Source organism: Crocodylus porosus, unplaced genomic scaffold (genome assembly GCF_001723895.1).
Source record: "Crocodylus porosus isolate Cpor-Errol unplaced genomic scaffold, CroPor_comp1, whole genome shotgun sequence".
Lineage (NCBI taxonomy): Eukaryota > Metazoa > Chordata > Crocodylia > Crocodylidae > Crocodylus > Crocodylus porosus.
The window spans coordinates 14,879,125-14,890,425 of record NW_017728906.1 but is presented as its reverse complement, the minus strand read 5'-3'; the positions used below and the strand labels follow the sequence as shown (position 1 = coordinate 14,890,425).

The window sequence follows — 11,301 nt, the reverse complement described above, 5'->3', positions numbered from 1 at the left end:
TCTTTCCTGCCATGGCAGGGGGTCGGACTTGATGATCTGCTCAGGTCCCTTCTGACCCTAGAAACTATGAAACTATGAAACTATAAGACACATCTATACAAGTTTAATTTCTTTATCATATTTGGCCCATGTCTGTAGTCAAAATCTTTAATCCTTCAACTTACTGATAGAGACTCTCCATTCCTATCTGTATGCACCAGTACAAAAGGCTCAAAGGTGACTTTACAGCCATCTTCATGTTCTCCATGCTCTTAGACCTACTTACATGGCCTCAGGAAACACATGCATACAGAAGTCTTCAGAAAGGGTGGACTGCCTCTTACTTCCTATTAGTTTTCTGTATATTCCGTAGTTTCATAGCTATGTTCTGAGTTGCCCATTCAAAATTAGCTATTGCACTTGGATGATTTGAGAGAGAGAATGCATGTAATTCAAAAGACACGAACATGTCAGCAGGGTGGTTATAGTATCTTGTTCCAAAAAAAAGAATTGCCCTTGAAGGACTTAACCGTAGGAACGTACAGGGTTAATCATTAAAATTGCTAGTGTGTTATGGTCTGCTGTTTTTTTTACCCCTAATATTTCAAACTTGTCTTTAAGTCAGCACTAAAGAGATACGAGGCTGCTATAAAGGTACAACACAACTTTGAATAATGTTTAATAAGTGAGTTCCTAAGGTCTGGTATGCTGCTGTGTGGGTGCATCTACATGTGCTATTTACTGTGGAGTAGACTAATAGGTCCACAGAAAAGCATCACTGTCTACATGTGTACCACTTTTAAGGCCCGGTAAATTAAGTCTGCAGTAAATCAAGTATACCATAAGACTGTTCTATCGGGGATAGTACTGTATTATGATGGAGTAAATAACTGCACTGAAACACATGCGTAGCCAGTGATCAGGGCTGGCTGAGGCACAAAGAAGCTCTGATGTGCTATAATTACAACACATTGGAGCAGGCTCGATTTAATTGAGCCTTCTGGAGCATGGTAATTACCATGCTCCAGCAGACTCCAGCGTCACATGTATCAGCATCCCTGCACTGAAAAATGGCCACAGTGGTGCTTTGTAAAGCTTGCTTGCTCTGGGCAGTTTTCAAAGCCACTCGAATTAAAGCACCTCCTCTTCCTCCCCTCCTCCCACTCCCAGCGCATGTGTATAACCGCCCAAGGGTTCTAAAGTGCAGGGGCTGCCTGCCGCCTAGACACATGGCTCTGTACTCTCAGCACCCTCATGTTGAGATTACCACCAGCCAGCCCCTCTGCCACCACTTGGAGCCTGGTGCTGACTCCCCATGCCTCCTGCCAGGCCAGGGTTGCTCTATACCTGTTCAAATTGCTTTTGTCTGGGGCACATGTGTAGATGCTGTGCCTGGGAGCAGTTTCCTCTGGTTCAAACTCTCTGGAGTTTATTGTGTCATGTTAATTCCATGGTTAGATGTGCCCTGTTAGAGGTACAGTATTTCTGTCATTAATATTTCTGTTTTTCTTCCTCAAATGCCCTCTGAATTTTTGTCTCCTAGATTATTTCCCCTATCCATTAATAATTGCCTGTATCTGGCACATTAAAAAGCGAGGTAACAAGTTGCTCCCGCTTTTTTTGCCTTGGCTAAGGCCCTGTTCTTTAGCAGTTAGAACTAGGGAGCAGAAGCCAGGGCAAAGGCTTTGCTCATGATTTACCTGAGGATTGACTTTCCCGCCCATCAAATAGAATGGTTGATACCAATAATAATAACAGCAACAATATTTATATATTTACTTGATAGTAGATGAGATTGATGAACTAGCTGAGGGAATAGCTTGGCTATAAATGGAAGAGGCTTGTATATAAATTTTCAATTCTGGAATTATGCCATTCCTGCATAGAGTCTTCAGGATTCACTTATCCATAGCCAGGGTTCTAGGCTCTAGTTACTATTTTGCCCACATGAGTAACAATGTGATCTCACACTTAACCTTTATGTGCCTTGGTTTACCCACCAGGAAAAAAGAGGATTATACTTAATTATGCTATGTAATGCAGCAGGATGTTTTCAGCAGTCATGAATCTTGTATGAGTCCTTTGAAGGTATAACTTATGGTAACATTAAGCTTGGTGAGTGTTATTTCAAGAAGTATTGTGAAAAGTGAAAAGGTGAAATGATAGTTGCTATTTTTCTTGTCAGAAACAGAGTATCCTTCATCGTACCAGTGGTAAAATCATTGTTTTCTAGGAGCATTCACTTTTACACACACACACACACACACACACACACTCACTCACTCACTCACTCACTCACACAAAATATGTGTTTCATAGATATGGAAGTTCTGGCTACTCAGAAAAGGTTTGGAGGATGGGCATGTACTTAGCTGCATTGTTGAGTTACGAGTATTGATTTTTATAAAGGTAATTTTACACAGCCAGTTGTCAATGTTAAACCTGAAGGGCCTGATGCTCCATTTCTGTATATCTTTTGTACTATCTTATATATAACTGGATAAATGCTATCCTCCTGATTTTGTTAGTATTTAACCTCCATTTTTATTCAGTTTTCACTGATGTAAGTGACTTTACAAGATAAAGGGTAATAGAGAACTGGCTCTAGCCCAGGTCTTGGTCTAAATTTCCTGAACTTCTGATGTGACCAGATGCAAACTTTTTGTTCCTTCCTAGTATATATTTCTAACAATGTATAGTGAAATGAAAACACCTATCTATTCATTTATTTAATAGTGTGCAGCTCTCACTTCTGGATAGATGAACCAGCGAGTGGAATTACTAAAACCACACATTAAAAAAATTATGAGATTGGCTTAATGATCATGGGCTCTTTTTTGTAAAGTTTTTCTATTCTGTAACTTCACTGCCAGAAGTGCCAATTGTGGGCATAATTTTTCCATAGTATTTTCTAAATACTGGGAAAACGGCATGTCTACACAAGATGCTTACAGTGCAGTAGCTCATTGCTGCTGCATAGCTACTGCACAGTAAGTGTCACTAGGCAGCTGTGCTGGGACACTTCTGTGCAGTAACACAGATTACTGAGCAGTCCTGTGGTACTTGGTTATGCAAGTACTAAATGACTGCGCAGTAACAACTGAGCAGTGGGTGGCTCATGTAGATGCACCCACTGTGATCCAGCTTACCTGCTCTTCTGCTGATCAGCCTGCTCTGTTAAAAGGAGGGGGAGAATGAATTTTCATGGGGCTACCTACAGCCTCCTTCCAAGGGCCAGAGCAGTTGTGTTTGTGCCAAGGAAAGAGAAAAATGAGATTTTACTGAATGGCAGAATCCAGTCCCAAACTACATCCTCAGCTACATGTATCCTCAATTACAACAACAAAATCTTGGTAAAGCCTCCTTAGAGACAGGTGCTGTAAATCATAGAGTCCTTTTGATAGCATCAGTTCAATAACTATTACAACAAAGATTATTTTTAATAACTTGGTCTCCAAATAGGCCAGTATCTTGAGAAATCAAGAGAATGACTGGCAGACACACATATATTTCAACAAAGTCCCTTTTTAATAATGAAAGTTTTAACTAAATTATAAATCATTTTGTGGTCTTTGCTCAGAGATATCCCATATCACTGCCCCTATTGATAGCTACATCTGGCTCAAAAGCTTTGATGCTAAAACAATCCCCTCAAAAATAAGATTTCACTGTTCTACTGCATGTGTTTTTCCTGTTGCTTTTTTTCCCTCTGTTCACTGTAATTGTTCAGGTTCCAGATGAGAGAGGTCCAAGGACAAATATAGACATTTTGGAAAATTATGAAAATGTCTTACGTTTAGGGACAGAAATTACACATAAACCGGTATAAGTGATCTGAAGCCTCTTCAAATCTGTAACACAAGAGAAGTTCATGGTATATAAACTGCTTTCAAAATGTCTGAAATTGTTTTAGGATAAACCTGAATGAATGCAGCATCAGACTTCACCCATTTAATTTAAATTGGTTTATTGAACTTGTGTTGCAGACCCTCCAGCATCCCAGGTTGCTTTGCACTTCCCCTACAAGCCCCTGCTTAACAGGGTGGTCAAGCTAGCTTTGCCCCAAGCTGTCTGCTCCAACCGATTAGGGAGGCATGCTCTAGTGGCCCACCCAGTTCCTGACCTGGGCCACTGCAGGCATGTGGCTACATTTCCAGAATCAGAAATGAATGTCTGCTCACTTGCTTATTGGTTCAATCTAGACTAAGCTGCAAAGATTGAATCTATTCAGCCTCAGGCTTTTGGGATGTCTGTATTTAGCCTTAGACATGGAAATCATGGGAATATCTCACAATACTTGTTTTTCTGCATTTTTTCAGTCTACATATACCAGATTGCTTTTGGACCTTGCATATGTGAGTTTGTAAATTGATGGTGGAAGGAACTTCTTTTAATCCAAGTTTTATTTTTTCACAAATCAGGATAGTCACAATCCCTGCTCTTGCAGAAAGCTCATGGACTACTCCCTGTATGCCATGATCTATGTTTTTACCTGTGACCTATACGAAGCCTGTGTGCACTCTCCATTCTCTCCTTTTGCAAGATGGGATTGGGGAGCACTTGTGGTTCCCTAAACCTATAATCCTACCAAGCATCCCTGTATAGCCAGCAAAAGAGGCTGAAACATTCATGACAGAGCTAATCCTGTTTTATCATTTTTATTGCTTTCCGCTAAAGACACTGGTGGTAGAAGTATTGGGGGAGAAATCCTCGTGTGTCTCACTTCTACTGATATAGAAGCATGTTGATTTTGCTTTGCAGTAGAGTTTATAAGTTTAGGATGGTATATATTCCCTCAAGGTTACATCAGTGACAGGTGTGGAAGCTACAAGAACTCTCTACCCCTTTATTAAAACATTTGCAGCTCTATTTTTCAAGGCAGTAGAAATGATAAACAGTGAACAGTATTACCAGCCTCAAGGATTAAAAAGGATTAAAAAAAATCACAAGATTTGCTGAAAAATCATGATACTTTATTAATAAATTTTGAGCTTTTTTTTTTTTTAATCTTCCACACCTTCTCTTTATATGCTGCTGGATTACATTGTGCTTGAAGCTTTTCTCTAGGGAAAAACCCTCCCAAAATACAACATCTAGAACTTTGTTTTAAAAAGACAGTGAGGATTAAGGTGCTCAGATTCCCATGTACTGAAATGATTCTAGCCTCTCAGGCTTTAGAAAAATCACTGACCAGCATGAGAACTGAAAGAAAGAAAAAAGAAGAGAGGAATTGGCAGCACTGGTTAAATTAAGAACATTAAAGTTTTCTAAAACCCTTTTTTTTTTTTAAATGAAAGCATTGCCTAACAACAAAAGAGAATGGCATCTGTGCTGTTAGTTCTCTCTGTCATAACACTAGTAAGGTTTTTCCCTGATGAAATACTGTCCATCTCACCATAAATATGACTCCAGGCTTTAATCTGCTTGCACCTCAGCACCCTTTATGTAAGATTAATACAGGTTGTGTATAGATCGTTTCCAATCTGTCTAATTCATCTGACTATTTGATCCTCCTCAACCTCCTTGGTAAGAATACGTGTGCATTTCTGTTGGGTACAACTTTTTACAGATTTTTAATAAACAAATAAATGCATAAATAGCCATTTAAAAATGTCAAAATGACAGTATGTTCTCCAAGAAGAATCTGCAGTGTTTCTACTTTCATGAAATATGGTCTGTCAACTCTATTCCCTTCTCTTCTGAAGAAAAAACAAACAAACAAATGGGAAATTTAGTCCTCTTGCTTGGCTCATGCAGGATAAAAAAAAATACAGAGGTTCTCTCTTCCTAGCTAGATCATGTTTCTGTAATGTTTCTGGTGGATAATGGTTTATTAGTGGGCTTATATATTTCACCTTGTGAAGTGTATGGTGTACCGTCACTTTTGCAGCTTGTCCACAGAATTTTTGCCAACCATATTTTTTTTTCCTGAGGACAGTAATGCTATGCTTACCGTGATGATAGGGCAGGCTGTGCTGATATAAATCATACTGTACTGCCATGGTACCAATGAATCTCATAAAATGAGAAGATAGCCTACTGTAATTAAATTGTAGAGCAATCCCTATAGAAAAACATGCTTCCCTTAAGGTATGATATGTTTTTAATGAAAAGGATAGATCTAGCTCAATGCATTCCATCCCAGCTGCCTGACAACGCTTAGGTATGTAAGATGTAAAATCAAACACTTACAATAATAAAATTTGAATTCTGAAATGCCATATTTCTTTTTGATGAGGAACTAATTGTCCCATATCACTAACATGTTGAAGAGAGGTAGCTTGAAGATCAAGCTCCAACATCAGTAAGCACTTTTTTGAAGTTAGATACTTTCTGCTCTGAAAAGGTGACTTTGTTTGTGATCTGCCAGTTACGTTGTGTAAAGATTTTGAAAACCAAAAGAAAAGGGAATAAGGAAACATTTTAAAATGGTGATCTCTTCAGTTCCACTTGCTTTCTTTAATCAATTGTAGATTTAAGGATGACAGCCCTACCAATATCCAATAGTACTCCTCAAACAATAAAGCTAATTATGCAACATAAGAGCTGTTACTATATTTAGATGTGCCCAACCAATATTTATTATTATCAGGGGCATTCATACTATGAAGAAGTAACCCCATGGTGACATTTCAGCAGCTACTGCTTAAGTGGACTGTTTAATTTAATTGTCTCTTTTGGGGGTTCTTCAGCACTAATTATGAACATTGCACTGCCACCTGGTACGTATGGAATCGCTCTAGGAATGGCTCCCAGGTGACGCGGGCATATTGACATATGATGAGCTACAGGGAGGTCATGTTTCCAAAATTATTAGGGGTGGCCTAATGCTCCCCCAGGCCAGAAGGCACAAGAATTTATAGCAGTGCTTAACCCCCTAGGTGAGGACGTGGGAGGAGAAGACTACAAGGACGCATCTCGCCCTTTTTCCAGCACTGGGAAGAAAATAAAGTATATTACAATGGTTTTAAGAACAAAAAGAAAATAAATGCTTTTGCTCCCAGGCACTCCTTTCTCTCGCTGTCCACACTGACAAGGGAAAAAGACTGTTTCCAGGCTGGAAAGGAGCTCCATGCCGCAAACCGCTTGACCGCCAACCTTCCACTGGAAAATCCTCCGCTCCCAGGGGGAAAGAAGGCTGAGACCAGCACCCTCCTTACAGGGCACGGTCCACCTGACTAGTCAGACTGCCCTCAGGGGGCAAAAGGGAAAGGCCCAGACCCCTGCTTACAGGGAGGGCCATCAGGGCAGCCAAAGGACAAAGCTGTCCCCAAAGGCACAGTGAGACCTGCACCCTGCTTACAGGGAGGTCCACAGCTCTGCAGAACCTTGCCCCCCGCCAGGGCCTCCGGACTCGCACCCTCATTACAAGGCAGCCCAGCCATCCAGATGTGGAGTGCTAGGCACAGATGCAGGAAGAAGGACAGGTGCCTGGACACAGGGAAGGGGGTGGAGGCCACAGGCTTCAACCCAGCCATGGGAAGGTCCTCAAGCTCTGGGTTCTAAGAAGTTTGCCATCACCCCATGAGACTCAGCTCCTGTCTGCAAGGCTGCCCTGTGGCACAATGCTGCAGACTGCTCTGGCTATCTCACACCAGTGGAAGGAGGCTATGCCCACCCTGCTTACAGGGGCACCTCTCCGACTGGCTGGCTTTGGCAGTGCACATAGCCTCCCAGTTACAGGGCATCCAGCGCTACACATGTCCAAATCCACTGTCCTTTTCCTCTGGTAGGAGGCAGCACACACCCCACTTACGGGTGCCTGTGCCATCGGTAGCCATATCTGGCAGCTGGCCTGAACCCCAACTACAGGGCGGCTGTGCTGCGGAAGACCACCAACCAGATTTGCGGGCTTTACGAATGAGGTGGCAGTGACACATGCCTTGTTTACAGGGTTGTCCACCTGCCACCTGACTGCTGCAGAAGTACAACAGCATCAAGGACAGAGACCTATTTCTGGGTTATGGGGAGCTCGCCCAAAGGCTCATGCACCCAAAATTTGCCCAATACATGATCCATGATCGAGACCTAAAGGCAGGGAGGCCACTTTGTCCGGAGTCCCTTTCCTTTGCATCCTGGTTTTGGCCTCTCATGGTTTGCCTGCTGCTTGTCCTTCTGGCAGCTGCAAAAAGGAAAAAGAGAAATAACAACCCACCCCAGCAAAAAAACGGGGAAACACAGCTTGGGTGTAAGGTGTGGAGCCAGAGACTGAGACAAGAAGTAACGTCTCTGTGTTTGGTCCTTCCCTGTAACCCCTGGTGATCTGTCTTCTGTTGGACAGAGGGGCAAGCATGATACCTCCTTGTTCAGCTTCCAGAGACAGAGTCAGTTGGATATGGAAAGCCATGGGCCACAAGCCTACAGGCCCAACTCATACCATGGCACAATAGACAGCATCTAGGATCCTACTGACAGGATGGTGCCCACTCCCAAGCACCGGCTTCCGTAGCAGAAAGCCAGCCAAATGAGGGTTGCTCAGGTGGTACAGTTCAAGAAAGCAAGCCGCCCCACACCTGGAGGACAACGGGCATAAACTACAGTTTTCCTGACAGGGAACTCAAACCTCTTAAAAGACGAAAAGGTTGAAAACATCCACACTCAAGTGGGGGATGTAATGAAACACTGGATAACAGCAGCGAGTGGGGGAACGAGTGCCTGCCCACTTGAGGCTGGAACAGATTCTTACCCAAGTGACAGGAGGGTCACAATGCCCACTGTCCTAACGCTCGCTGCCTTGTGAAAAGAAGGGGGACATGACATACCTCTGGTTTACAGGATCCTCAGGACTCCACCTAAAACTGACCCATGCATGACAACATCAGGAGCTAAGGCATGAAACTTGCTTATAAGGAGGTGCTAGCAGTCCAGCTTTCTAGGGTCTACAGCTTGACAATTGATCCCAAATTGATCCAAATATCTACAGTTTGACAATGGAACACCACCCTGTGGCAGGACACTGTGTGTGCCTGCCACTTTAAGGCCCTGGAGCTGGCAGCTGCTGGGTGCCTAATGAGGGCAGCAATTTTAGGTTCAGAGCTGCCTATATAAACAAGGCATGTGGCTGCTGGAGGTGAGGCAACAACAGTGCCTGGCCAGAGGGCTTCTGAGTTTCATCTGGAGGTAAGGGAGGAGCTGTAGGGGATGGCAAGGAGGCTCCTGGTCCTGAGTATGACCTAAAACTGCACCCTGCTGGGAGTGGATGGGCTGGTGGGACTCCAAGTGGTGCGGGAGCCCCCAGGAAACCACCAAGCTGCTTACTACCCTGGTAGAAGGTGGGTTGGGGTGCCTTAACCCCTAACCCCCACCACTGGGTGGGTTACCCCTTTGTGTGGAGGGTCCAGAGGGTGGACCCCCAAAGAATGAGAAAAGGGCCATAGACTCAGGCCTGTCTAAGTTTTCCCTAATTGGCCCATGCTGGGGCCAAGACCGGAAGGGTCGAGGGGCCAAGGGGCCCACCACGAGGGATGCCCAAGAGCTGAGGGCCTGGGGTCCTGACTGGCCTGGGGGTGGGCCAGGGCTAGATGAGCCAAAGGAGAACCAGCTCAGGGAGCTATGCTGCCCAGTGTGAAGGCAGATGAGACTGCCTGATGAGAGGATTCCAGGTTGGAGTTCAATCAGGAGGAGTCTGGGGCCCAGAGTGGAGGCTGGTGATAGTGAGAACATTGAGATGCCATCTGCAAGGCTTGGGCTGAGGTGTAGGGGAGGAATGGAGCTGCAGATAGTGCCCCCTGGGATTGGGACAGAAAATGTGCAGCCTCCTGCTTAATTACATCTATTAATTAATTTTTAAGATCAAGGCGTGGTGGGCAGGAAGGCGGGCAGTTAGCCAAAGAACAGGTGGGTGGGCCATAGTGGGATCGACCCCGAGCAGGCCCCCTGTTACACCCCTCCCCAAAAAAGTCACCTTGTCAAAACTCCTTTACCTGTCTGGGCTGGCATGGTTTTCTTGCCTCCTTGTCAGCTTACTCCTGCTTATGTGTCATGATCCTGCTTCTCCTCCTAGTGCCTATAATAAACAGAGGCAGACATTGCATTCACTTATCAGTCTGTGGGCTGCAACTTCTCCCTGTCTTTAACCTGTACCTGAATCTGCTGCCAATCTGCCCTCTACCCATAGAAATGGGGGAGGGTAGACATCTGCAGGCTGGGCTACTGACATCCCTAGCCAGCCAGGAGCAGAGTGTGATGGGTCAGGAGTCTGGATAAAACTGCTAGGGTGGCATCCTGAACAGTGACCACGAATACTATTATTGCCTTGTCCCCACCGCCTGTCATCTGATTTCTGCCACTGCTATTGCCTTGTCCCCACTGCCTTTTCTCCTGATCTCTGCCACTTGCTCTTTAGTTACCAAGCACCATAAGCATACGTACCCCAAACACACACACATATATACCATATGTGAGGGGGCCAAGGTCCCAGGGGGCGAGGGGGCGAGCAACACCGGAGTTCCGCCTAACTTCTGGGGACCGACCCGGAAGTTCGGCCGGGGGCTTAGCGCTTCCCGGAACTCGGACTGGACCGGACCGGGACTGGCCCGGGAGAATAAAAGGAGCCCACCTACCCCAAGCAGGAGAAGACGGAGGCTCCAGCCGGAGCCTGCACTGGGAGCTGTGGAGCTGGGAGCCGCGGAGCCGGGAGCCACGCGGCAGGAGCCAGCAGCGGCGGCGCAGGGAGCTGCAGAGCCAGGAGTTGTGGAGCCGGGAGCCACGTGGCAGGAGCCGGCGGCAGCAAAGCCGGGAGCCGCGGAGCCCAGGACCGCAGCGCAGGAGCCAGCGGGGCCGGGAGCTGTGGAGCCAGAGGCGGTAGCGACTCCAGACGACAAACCGGTAACAAGGGGGCCGGTGGCAGCCGCGCCGGAGGAGGCCGGAACGGGAGGTTCCAATGGAGGGACCCTTCTCTGGCGGCTGCGGGCAGTTTGGCCGCGGAAGAAGACCCGTGGGCAGGGAGGTAAGCCTCGCAACCCCCCGGGTCGAGAGACAGTCACTAGGGATAAGGACACCCCAGACTCATAGGAGCTAGCCGCGCCGGAGGGGACCGGAACGGGAGGTTCTGACGGAGGGACCCTTCTCCGGCGGCTGCGGGCAGTTTGGCCGCTGAAGAAGACCCGTGGGCAGGGAGGTAAGCCTCGCACACCCCCCCAGGTCTCGAGAGACAGTCAATTGGGGTACGGATACCCCAGACCCGTCGGAGCTAGCGGCACCTGGCCGGGGCCAGGTACCGTAAGGACTCCTAAAGGGGTCCTGCAGTGCGAGGGCGGTACCCCACTGCAGGACTGGTCCACGGACAAGGGAGCCCTCCTGACGGAGGCTAAACCCAGAGGA

At 46.1% G+C, this 11,301-nt stretch overlaps 1 long non-coding RNA gene across 1 annotated transcript in view; it reads right to left on the bottom strand.

The window, feature by feature from the left end:
* Nucleotides 1–7,873, bottom strand: part of LOC109305688 — a 16,222-nt gene extending 8,349 nt beyond the window's left edge. The window contains exon 1 of the long non-coding RNA XR_002099663.1: nt 6,854–7,873. This is a non-coding gene — a long non-coding RNA (uncharacterized LOC109305688). The remainder of the gene's footprint in view (nt 1–6,853) is intronic.
* Between the last annotated feature and the right edge of the window lie 3,428 nt (nt 7,874–11,301).